Raw genomic sequence first — 13,088 nt, forward strand, 5'->3', positions numbered from 1 at the left:
GCGGATGATCTCGATAGGAAAGGGTAATTTTCCTATCGATGACCTTGTCATTGGCATCTAAAATGTCTTCCTTCTTTAAAGGTCCCGATGCGATGTCTACGAGTCGAAGATGTACTCTCTAACCTTGTTATCCCTATTTCTTGACCTTGATTTTGCTCTAGCTCACCATTCCTCTTATCCGAGGGTGGGCTTGACATTTCTCTTGAATTAGGGGTCCTCTTCCTGATCAACATGGAAGGACTCACGTCCTTCTGGACATTCTATATTAAAAGAGAATCCTCACATGGCTTGGGAGGGATGTTACATTCTCTCCCCCACTTAAAAGATTCGAGATGTCCTCATCTCGAGGTAATCTCTGAGTAAATCCTCCTCTCTCTCTCTCTCTCTCTCAAAGTGGTATCCACACTAGGTAGAAACCTTCTTTTATCTAAACATTGTTCCTACTAAGAGCCTTCTCTCATATATCTACCTCATTTTATTGAACTTCCAGAATGCCTTCATTATTCTGAAGTGATTTGGCTTTATTATCCTAAGTTCATGCATCCGTGTACACTTTTATATGATGTGAACCGATTCTTCTATTATCGCTGATCCTACCTTATGAATTCCTTATTCCATACTCCCATGTAATATGGCACTTCCCAAATTGCCATGGAAAAATGTAAGGAGATCAATCCTTTATGCGATCTAACCTATGACAGCAAGATGCATAACCCTACTAGCATTGTCTTCTAGAATACCTCTATTCATCATGTACATTACTTCACATGAATCTTGCACCAACAATCAACTTCTGCTTACTCATAGAAACACTTGTTAAATTTGGCTATCTTTAACCCATCATATCTATAATCTATATCAAAATTTCTAACTCTATCTCTCATTTATAATCTTACCATAATCTCTATAATACTTCCTAACATAATCCCTATGCTAATCTCTAGTATACTCCCTCTAACATATTCTTAATTAAACTTTAATTAAAGAATCAATGATCTCTAGCTTAATTCAAAACAATCATAACTTGGCCAACCACTTCCTAGTTTGGATATCCTAGGCTCTTGGATTGATATAGGCCTGCCCATCCTATTGGGTTTCCCCTTTCCTTGATTGGGAAGAGAAGGGTCCTGGGTTAGTTAGGGAAATCGTTTCTCATGTGTTCATGTTGTTGACACTTAAAGCGTTTGTTCTCATGGAAAAGCTCATTGCGTTGTCTTTATTATTGATATATAGGTGAGGGAGAGCTCTTCTTTCTAATCTTGTTTTCTGAAAGATTGGTCTTCCTTCTGATGATCTCGATAGGAAAGGGTAATTTTCCTATCCGATGACCTTGTCGTTGGCATCTAAAATGTCTTCCTTCTTGAAAGGTCCTGATGCGATGTCTACGAGTCGAAGATCTACTCTCTAACCTTGTTATCCCTATTTCCTGACCTTGATTTTGCTCTAGCTCACGATTCCTCTTAGCCTGGGCTGGACTTGACATTTCTCTTGAATTAGGGGAACTCTTCCTGATCAACATGGAAGGACTCACGTCCTTCTGGACACTTCCCATATAAAAAACTTTATCATAGTCTCTGGCCATAATTATGGCTTCTGAAATGGAGGATGGCTTGGTAATTCTTGACTAGGTTAGCCAAAGGCGGATCAAGCTTCCCCATGAATCGATGGAGAAGAGTTACATCATCCATCTCTGGAGAAAATTGGAGAAGTTTAACAAAAGTTTGGTGGGATTCCTCTAGGGTCTTCCTTTCATGGGTTAGCTCCAAAAATTCATTCATTTTGAATCAAAATACTCGTCCATGGACTCTATCCAAGCCTCTACTTCTTCTCCCAAATTCCTTCGTTCACCTTTGAATACCCATATCAAAATTTCTAACTCAATCTCTCATTTATAATCTTATCATAATCTTTATAATACTTCCTAACATAATCCCTATGCTAATCTCTAGTATACTCCCTCTAACATATTCTTAATTAGACTTTAATTAAAGAATCAATGATCTCTAGCTTAATTCAAAATAATCATAACTTGGCCAACCACTTCCTAGTTTTGATTTCCTAGGCTCTTGGATTGATATAGGTCCGCCCATCCTGTTGGGTTTTCCCTTTCCATGATTGGGAAGAGAAGGGTCCTGGGTCAGTTAGGGAAATCTTTTCTCATGTGTTCATGTTGTTTACACTTGAAGCATTTGTTCTCATGGAAAAGCTCATTGCGTTGTCTTTATTATTGTTCATGTGTTCATGTTGTTTACACTTGAAGCATTTGTTCTCATGGAAAGGAGCTCATTGCGTTGTCTTTATTATTGATATATAGGTGAGGGAGAGCTCTTCTTTCTAATCTTGTTGCCTAGCTCATCGGGTCCACCCATCCATAGGATGATGCCATCGGGGCATCCATCCACCCACTCACCCAATCATTTTGTTACCTGACTTGGTCCCGTCTCACAGTGTGAAACATATAAAAATAGGTCCTTTAATTATTTCCCATCACTGATTCATTTAGACAGTTCTTCCAAAATAGTTGAAAACAAACACGGTCATAATGTTATCACTTGCTCATTACATTATTCACGTGCTTCCAAGCAACCCTTGCACACCAGCATGGGCGACATGGTTCCTGCGGTGGCAATTATTCTTGGAGGGGTCTAGAACTCCAAACATCACTGACTCGCTTGGTGAAGAATACTAAGTGGGTCCCCAGCTCCCTCATCCTCGATGTGGTGGTGATGTTTAAAACTCAAAGCCTCCACTGAGTCCCACATGCCCCCTCGAGGGGCATGTGCCCCTTAGCTGGCTTTTACTTGTACCACTTATAAGTGCCCCTCGCACACACCCGGAAGCAAGCAGCTCATCCACCTAGATATGGGTCCACCAAACTCCGAGCATCTAGTGGGTTGCTCCCCCAGAGCGGGAGGATAGCTTTAGGGTAGACCAACGACAACCGATCGATTGGTGACAACCAATTAAACCTCATAAGATCGGCGAGACAACCGATTGATTGGTAACAACCAATCAAGCAAGAGAAAATACAATTCCATCACATTCACAGCAGTAAACAAGAGAAAACAATCTTTTCAACTTGAGATTACGACGATAAGACATTCTTTAATAAAGCATTTGCCATTGTTATATGCCCTTCTGGTTCTTTTTTTAGGCAAGTGTTTGTGTAGGATTTCCCGATCTTACTAGGTCGCGTGATGCAATGGTCTATGCAAAACTTAAAGAGCGTTTCTTATGTGGATGATATTGACGGACAGTAGCAGTGCCTACACAGCGACGCTGCTTGGTCCGGGAGGGACATTGCTTGGTTTGGCGGAGATGTTGCTTCGCATAATTACAACAACTCATCCTTAACTCCGCATAAGTATTTTGCTAGCTCATCGGGTCCACCCATCCATAGGATGGTGCCATCGGGGCATCCATCCACCCACTCACCCAATCATTTTGTTACCTGATTTGGTCCCGTCACACTGTGAAACATATAAAAACGGGTCCTTTAATTATTTCCCATCACTGATTCATTCAGACAGTTCTTCCAAAATAGTAGAAAACAAACACGGTCATAACGTTATCACTTGCTCATTACATTTTTCACGTGCTTCCAAGCAACCCTTGCACACCAGCATGGGCGACATGGTTCCTGCAGTGGCAATTATTCTTGGAGGGGTCTAGAACTCCGAACATCACTCACTCGCTTGGTGAAGAATACTAAGTGGGTCCCCAGCTCCCTCATCCTCGATGTGGTGGTGATGTTTAAAACTCAGAGTCTCCACTGAGTCCCACATGCCCCCTCGAGGGGCATGTGCCCCTTAGCTGGCTTTTACTTGCACCACTTATTATAAGTGCCCCTCGCACACACTCGGAAGCAAGCAGCTCATCCACCTACATATGGGTCCACCAACTCCGAGCATCTAGCGGGTTGCTCCCCCAAAGCGGGATAGCTTTAGGGTAGACCGACGACAACCGATCGATTGGTAACAACCAATCAAGCAAGAGAAAATACAATTCCATCACATTCACAGCAGTGAACAAGGGAAAAACAGTCTTTTCAACTTGAGATTACGATGATAAGACATTCTTTATTAAAGCATTTGCCATTGTTATATGCCCTTCTGGTTCTTTTTTTAGGCAATAGGTCGTGTGATGCAATGGTCTATGCAAAACCTAAAGAGCGTTTCTTACCTGGACGATATTGACGGGCGGTGGCACTGCCTGCACAGCGACGCTGCTTGGTCCGGGAGGGACATTGCTTGGTTTGGCGGAGATGTTGCTTGGTTCCGCGATGTTACCCACATCCTTAACTCCGCATAATTACAAAAACTCTTTGCTAAAAATGATGTGTGTGAGGACTCCACCCAAGTGAGAATGAAGACATATATATAGATATACATCTCAAGGTCTAGAATCACCTTGAGGCTACTTACCTGCTCCTTACAGTTTCCTTGTGTAGAGAACCAACAAATTGTTTCGGCCATAACTCTCTCATAAAAACTCGGAATATAGTCATGTAGCCAGCCAAAAGAACCCGAATGCATCTGGTCTACAAGACGGCGGCGTGGGGGTAGAATAGTAGGTAAAAACGTCTGTATATAGCCACAAACGTGCCATCTTTAGAAATGCTTTGCTTTTCCATATTTTTAGTGTGCATGGACTCTAAATGTGTAAAAGTACTCTAAATATGACCTGCTATCACCTAAATTCAAAATTATGTTTTTGGCAATGTTTCTCTCTTAATGGATCTATTCTTATCTTCTCATTTCTTTTCAGATTTTAGGAACTAATGATTTTACTCTATCACTTTCTCAACCTTTTTAGCCTTATAGTCTCTCTCGATGCGCACTCTCTTTCTTCTTGAAAACTATATTAAAATAGAATCCTCACATGGCTTGGGAGGGATGTTACATTCTCTCCCCCACTTATAAGATTCAAGATGTCCTCATCTCAAGGTAATCTCTAGGTAAATCCCTCTCTCTCTCTCTCTCTCTCTCTCTCTCTCTCTCTCTCTCTCTCTCTCTCTCTCTCTCTCTCTCTCTCTCTCTGCGTTGTCTTTATTATTGATATATAGGTTAGGGAGAGCTCTTCTTTCTAATCTTGTTCTCTGAAAGATTGGTCTTTCCCTTCTGATCTAGTTGCGGATGATCTCGATAGGAAAGGGTAATTTTCCTATCGATGACCTTGTCATAGACATCTAAAATGTCTTCCTTCTTTAAAGGTCCCGATGCGATGTCTACGAGTCGAAGATGTACTCTCTAACCTTGTTATCCCTATTTCTTGACCTTGATTTTGCTCTAGCTCACCATTCCTCTTATCCGAGGGTGGGCTTGACATTTCTCTTGAATTAGGGGTCCTCTTCCTGATCAACATGGAAGGACTCACGTCCTTCTGGACATTCTATATTAAAAGAGAATCCTCACATGGCTTGGGAGGGATGTTACATTCTCTCCCCCACTTAAAAGATTCGAGATGTCCTCATCTCGAGGTAATCTCTGAGTAAATCCTCCTCTCTCTCTCTCTCTCTCAAAGTGGTATCCACACTAGGTAGAAACCTTCTTTTATCTAAACATTGTTCCTACTAAGAGCCTTCTCTCATATATCTACCTCATTTTATTGAACTTCCAGAATGCCTTCATTATTCTGAAGTGATTTGGCTTTATTATCCTAAGTTCATGCATCCGTGTACACTTTTATATGATGTGAACCGATTCTTCTATTATCGCTGATCCTACCTTATGAATTCCTTATTCCATACTCCCATGTAATATGGTACTTCCCAAATTGCCATGGAAAAATGTAAGGAGATCAATCCTTTATGCGATCTAACCTATGACAGCAAGATGCATAACCCTACTAGCATTGTCTTCTAGAATACCTCTATTCATCATGTACATTACTTCACATGAATCTTGCACCAACAATCAACTTCTGCTTACTCATAGAAACACTTGTTAAATTTGGCTATCTTTAACCCATCATATCTATAATCTATATCAAAATTTCTAACTCTATCTCTCATTTATAATCTTACCATAATCTCTATAATACTTCCTAACATAATCCCTATTCTAATCTCTAGTATACTCCCTCTAACATATTCTTAATTAAACTTTAATTAAAGAATCAATGATCTCTAGCTTAATTCAAAACAATCATAACTTGGCCAACCACTTCCTAGTTTGGATATCCTAGGCTCTTGGATTGATATAGGCCTGCCCATCCTATTGGGTTTCCCCTTTCCTTGATTGGGAAGAGAAGGGTCCTGGGTTAGTTAGGGAAATCGTTTCTCATGTGTTCATGTTGTTGACACTTAAAGCGTTTGTTCTCATGGAAAAGCTCATTGCGTTGTCTTTATTATTGATATATAGGTGAGGGAGAGCTCTTCTTTCTAATCTTGTTTTCTGAGAGATTGGTCTTCCTTCTGATGATCTCGATAGGAAAGGGTAATTTTCCTATCCGATGACCTTGTCGTTGGCATCTAAAATGTCTTCCTTCTTGAAAGGTCCTGATGCGATGTCTACGAGTCAAAGATCTACTCTCTAACCTTGTTATCCCTATTTCTTGACCTTGATTTTGCTCTAGCTCACGATTCCTCTTAGCCTGGACTTGACATTTCTCTTGAATTAGGGGAACTCTTCCTGATCAACATGGAAGGACTCACGTCCTTCTGGACACTTCCCATATAAAAAACTTTATCATAGTCTCTGGCCATAATTATGGCTTCTGAAATGGAGGATGGCTTGGTAATTCTTGACTAGGTTAGCCAAAGGCGGATCAAGCTTCCCCATGAATCGATGGAGAAGAGTTACATCATCCATCTCTGGAGAAAATTGGAGAAGTTTAACAAAAGTTTGGTGGGATTCCTCTAGGGTCTTCCTTTCATGGGTTAGCTCCAAAAATTCATTCATTTTGAATCAAAATACTCGTCCATGGACTCTATCCAAGCCTCTACTTCTTCTCCCAAATTCCTTCGTTCACCTTTGAATACCCATATCAAAATTTCTAACTCAATCTCTCATTTATAATCTTATCATAATCTTTATAATACTTCCTAACATAATCCCTATGCTAATCTCTAGTATACTCCCTCTAACATATTCTTAATTAGACTTTAATTAAAGAATCAATGATCTCTAGCTTAATTCAAAATAATCATAACTTGGCCAACCACTTCCTAGTTTTGATTTCCTAGGCTCTTGGATTGATATAGGTCCGCCCATCCTGTTGGGTTTCCCCTTTCCATGATTGGGAAGAGAAGGGTCCTGGGTCAGTTAGGGAAATCTTTTCTCATGTGTTCATGTTGTTTACACTTGAAGCATTTGTTCTCATGGAAAAGCTCATTGCGTTGTCTTTATTATTGTTCATGTGTTCATGTTGTTTACACTTGAAGCATTTGTTCTCATGGAAAAGAGCTCATTGCGTTGTCTTTATTATTGATATATAGTTGAGGGAGAGCTCTTCTTTCTAATCTTGTTGCCTAGCTCATCGGGTCCACCCATCCATAGGATGATGCCATCGGGGCATCCATCCACCCACTCACCCAATCATTTTGTTACCTGACTTGGTCCCGTCACAGTGTGAAACATATAAAAATAGGTCCTTTAATTATTTCCCATCACTGATTCATTTAGACAGTTCTTCCAAAATAGTTGAAAACAAACACGGTCATAATGTTATCACTTGCTCATTACATTATTCACGTGCTTCCAAGCAACCCTTGCACACCAGCATGGGCGACATGGTTCCTGCGGTGGCAATTATTCTTGGAGGGGTCTAGAACTCCAAACATCACTGACTCGCTTGGTGAAGAATACTAAGTGGGTCCCCAGCTCCCTCATCCTCGATGTGGTGGTGATGTTTAAAACTCAAAGCCTCCACTGAGTCCCACATGCCCCCTCGAGGGGCATGTGCCCCTTAGCTGGCTTTTACTTGTACCACTTATAAGTGCCCCTCGCACACACCCGGAAGCAAGCAGCTCATCCACCTAGATATGGGTCCACCAAACTCCGAGCATCTAGTGGGTTGCTCCCCCAGAGCGGGAGGATAGCTTTAGGGTAGACCAACGACAACCGATCGATTGGTGACAACCAATTAAACCTCATAAGATCGGCGAGACAACCGATTGATTGGTAACAACCAATCAAGCAAGAGAAAATACAATTCCATCACATTCACAGCAGTAAACAAGAGAAAACAATCTTTTCAACTTGAGATTACGACGATAAGACATTCTTTAATAAAGCATTTGCCATTGTTATATGCCCTTCTGGTTCTTTTTTTAGGCAAGTGTTTGTGTAGGATTTCCCGATCTTACTAGGTCGCGTGATGCAATGGTCTATGCAAAACTTAAAGAGCGTTTCTTATGTGGATGATATTGACGGACAGTAGCAGTGCCTGCACAGCGACGCTGCTTGGTCCGGGAGGGACATTGCTTGGTTTGGCGGAGATGTTGCTCGCATAATTACAACAACTCATCCTTAACTCCGCATAAGTATTTTGCTAGCTCATCGGGTCCACCCATCCATAGGATGGTGCCATCGGGGCATCCATCCACCCACTCACCCAATCATTTTGTTACCTGATTTGGTCCCGTCACACTGTGAAACATATAAAAACGGGTCCTTTAATTATTTCCCATCACTGATTCATTCAAACAGTTCTTCCAAAATAGTAGAAAACAAACACGGTCATAACGTTATCACTTGCTCATTACATTATTCACGTGCTTCCAAGCAACCCTTGCACACCAGCATGGGCGACATGGTTCCTGCGGTGGCAATTATTCTTGGAGGGGTCTAGAACTCCGAACATCACTCACTCGCTTGGTGAAGAATACTAAGTGGGTCCCCAGCTCCCTCATCCTCGATGTGGTGGTGATGTTTAAAACTCAGAGTCTCCACTGAGTCCCACATGCCCCCTCGAGGGGCATGTGCCCCTTAGCTGGCTTTTACTTGCACCACTTATAAGTGCCCCTCGCACACACCCGGAAGCAAGCAGCTCATCCACCTACATATGGGTCCACCAACTCCGAGCATCTAGCGAGTTGCTCCCCCAAAGCGGGATAGCTTTAGGGTAGACCGACAACAACCGATCGATTGGTAACAACCAATCAAGCAAGAGAAAATACAATTCCATCACATTCACAGCAGTGAACAAGGGAAAAACAGTCTTTTCAACTTGAGATTACGATGATAAGACATTCTTTATTAAAGCATTTGCCATTGTTATATGCCCTTCTAGTTCTTTTTTTAGGCAATAGGTCGTGGGATGCAATGGTCTATGCAAAACCTAAAGAGCGTTTCTTACCTGGACGATATTGACGGGCGGTGGCAGTGCCTGCACAGCGACGCTGCTTGGTCCGGGAGGGACATTGCTTGGTTTGGCGGAGATGTTGCTTGGTTCCGCGATGTTACCCACATCCTTAACTCCGCATAATTACAAAAACTCTTTGCTAAAAATGATGTGTGTGAGGACTCCACCCAAGTGAGAATGAAGACATATATATAGATATACATCTCAAGGTCTAGAATCACCTTGAGGCTACGTACCTGCTCCTTACAGTTTCCTTGTGTAGAGAACCAACAAATTGTTTCGGCCATAACTCTCTCATAAAAACTCGGAATATAGTCATGTAGCCAGCCAAAAGAACCAGAATGCATCTGGTCTACAAGACGGCGGCGTGGGGGTAGAATAGTAGGTAAAAACGTATGTATATAGCCACAAACGTGCCATCTTTAGAAATGCTTTGCTTTTCCATATTTTTAGTGTGCATGGACTCTAAATGTGTAAAAGTACTCTAAATATGACCTGCTATCACCTAAATTCAAAATTATGTTTTTGGCAATGTTTCTCTCTTAATGGATCTATTCTTATCTTCTCATTTCTTTTCAGATTTTAGGAACTAATGATTTTACTCTATCACTTTCTCAACCTTTTTAGCCTTATAGTCTCTCTCGATGCGCACTCTCTTTCTTCTTGAAAACTATATTAAAATAGAATCCTCACATGGCTTGGGAGGGATGTTACATTCTCTCCCCCACTTATAAGATTCAAGATGTCCTCATCTCAAGGTAATCTCTAGGTAAATCCCTCTCTCTCTCTCTCTCTCTCTCTCTCTCTCTCTCTCTCTCTCTCTCTCTCTCTCTCTCTCTCTCTCTCTCTCTCTCTCTCTCTCTGCGTTGTCTTTATTATTGATATATAGGTTAGGGAGAGCTCTTCTTTCTAATCTTGTTCTCTGAAAGATTGGTCTTTCCCTTCTGATCTAGTTGCGGATGATCTCGATAGGAAAGGGTAATTTTCCTATCGATGACCTTGTCATTGGCATCTAAAATGTCTTCCTTCTTTAAAGGTCCCGATGCGATGTCTACGAGTCGAAGATGTACTCTCTAACCTTGTTATCCCTATTTCTTGACCTTGATTTTGCTCTAGCTCACCATTCCTCTTATCCGAGGGTGGGCTTGACATTTCTCTTGAATTAGGGGTCCTCTTCCTGATCAACATGGAAGGACTCACGTCCTTCTGGACATTCTATATTAAAAGAGAATCCTCACATGGCTTGGGAGGGATGTTACATTCTCTCCCCCACTTAAAAGATTCGAGATGTCCTCATCTCGAGGTAATCTCTGAGTAAATCCTCCTCTCTCTCTCTCTCTCTCAAAGTGGTATCCACACTAGGTAGAAACCTTCTTTTATCTAAACATTGTTCCTGCTAAGAGCCTTCTCTCATATATCTACCTCATTTTATTGAACTTCCAGAATGCCTTCATTATTCTGAAGTGATTTGGCTTTATTATCCTAAGTTCATGCATCCGTGTACACTTTTATATGATGTGAACCGATTCTTCTATTATCGTTGATCCTACCTTATGAATTCCTTATTCCATACTCCCATGTAATATGGTACTTCCCAAATTGCCATGGAAAAATGTAAGGAGATCAATCCTTTATGCGATCTAACCTATGACAGCAAGATGCATAACCCTACTAGCATTGTCTTCTAGAATACCTCTATTCATCATGTACATTACTTCACATGAATCTTGCACCAACAATCAACTTCTGCTTACTCATAGAAACACTTGTTAAATTTGGCTATCTTTAACCCATCATATCTATAATCTATATCAAAATTTCTAACTCTATCTCTCATTTATAATCTTACCATAATCTCTATAATACTTCCTAACATAATCCCTATGCTAATCTCTAGTATACTCCCTCTAACATATTCTTAATTAAACTTTAATTAAAGAATCAATGATCTCTAGCTTAATTCAAAACAATCATAACTTGGCCAACCACTTCCTAGTTTGGATATCCTAGGCTCTTGGATTGATATAGGCCTGCCCATCCTATTGGGTTTCCCCTTTCCTTGATTGGGAAGAGAAGGGTCCTGGGTTAGTTAGGGAAATCGTTTCTCATGTGTTCATGTTGTTGACACTTAAAGCGTTTTTTCTCATGGAAAAGCTCATTGCGTTGTCTTTATTATTGATATATAGGTGAGGGAGAGCTCTTCTTTCTAATCTTGTTTTCTGAAAGATTGGTCTTCCTTCTGACGATCTCGATAGGAAAGGGTAATTTTCCTATCCGATGACCTTGTCGTTGGCATCTAAAATGTCTTCCTTCTTGAAAGGTCCTGATGCGATGTCTACGAGTCAAAGATCTACTCTCTAACCTTGTTATCCCTATTTCTTGACCTTGATTTTGCTCTAGCTCACGATTCCTCTTAGCCTGGACTTGACATTTCTCTTGAATTAGGGGAACGCTTCCTGATCAACATGGAAGGACTCACGTCCTTCTGGACACTTCCCATATAAAAAACTTTATCATAGTCTCTGGCCATAATTATGGCTTCTGAAATGGAGGATGGCTTGGTAATTCTTGACTAGGTTAGCCAAAGGCGGATCAAGCTTCCCCATGAATCGATGGAGAAGAGTTACATCATCCATCTCTGGAGAAAATTGGAGAAGTTTAACAAAAGTTTGGTGGGATTCCTCTAGGGTCTTCCTTTCATGGGTTAGCTCCAAAAATTCATTCATTTTGAATCAAAATACTCGTCCATGGACTCTATCCAAGCCTCTACTTCTTCTCCCAAATTCCTTCGTTCACCTTTGAATACCCATATCAAAATTTCTAACTCAATCTCTCATTTATAATCTTATCATAATCTTTATAATACTTCCTAACATAATCCCTATGCTAATCTCTAGTATACTCCCTCTAACATATTCTTAATTAGACTTTAATTAAAGAATCAATGATCTCTAGCTTAATTCAAAATAATCATAACTTGGCCAACCACTTCCTAGTTTTGATTTCCTAGGCTCTTGGATTGATATAGGTCCGCCCATCCTGTTGGGTTTTCCCTTTCCATGATTGGGAAGAGAAGGGTCCTGGGTCAGTTAGGGAAATCTTTTCTCATGTGTTCATGTTGTTTACACTTGAAGCATTTGTTCTCATGGAAAAGCTCATTGCGTTGTCTTTATTATTGTTCATGTGTTCATGTTGTTTACACTTGAAGCATTTGTTCTCATGGAAAAGAGCTCATTGCGTTGTCTTTATTATTGATATATAGTTGAGGGAGAGCTCTTCTTTCTAATCTTGTTGCCTAGCTCATCGGGTCCACCCATCCATAGGATGATGCCATCGGGGCATCCATCCACCCACTCACCCAATCATTTTGTTACCTGACTTGGTCCCGTCACAGTGTGAAACATATAAAAATAGGTCCTTTAATTATTTCCCATCACTGATTCATTTAGACAGTTCTTCCAAAATAGTTGAAAACAAACACGGTCATAATGTTATCACTTGCTCATTACATTATTCACGTGCTTCCAAGCAACCCTTGCACACCAGCATGGGCGACATGGTTCCTGCGGTGGCAATTATTCTTGGAGGGGTCTAGAACTCCAAACATCACTGACTCGCTTGGTGAAGAATACTAAGTGGGTCCCCAGCTCCCTCATCCTCGATGTGGTGGTGATGTTTAAAACTCAAAGCCTCCACTGAGTCCCACATGCCCCCTCGAGGGGCATGTGCCCCTTAGCTAGCTTTTACTTGTACCACTTATAAGTGCCCCTCGCACACACCCG

Source organism: Cibotium barometz, chromosome 6 (genome assembly GCF_041138505.1).
Source record: "Cibotium barometz isolate CiBa-2024 chromosome 6, ASM4113850v1, whole genome shotgun sequence".
Lineage (NCBI taxonomy): Eukaryota > Viridiplantae > Streptophyta > Polypodiopsida > Cyatheales > Cibotiaceae > Cibotium > Cibotium barometz.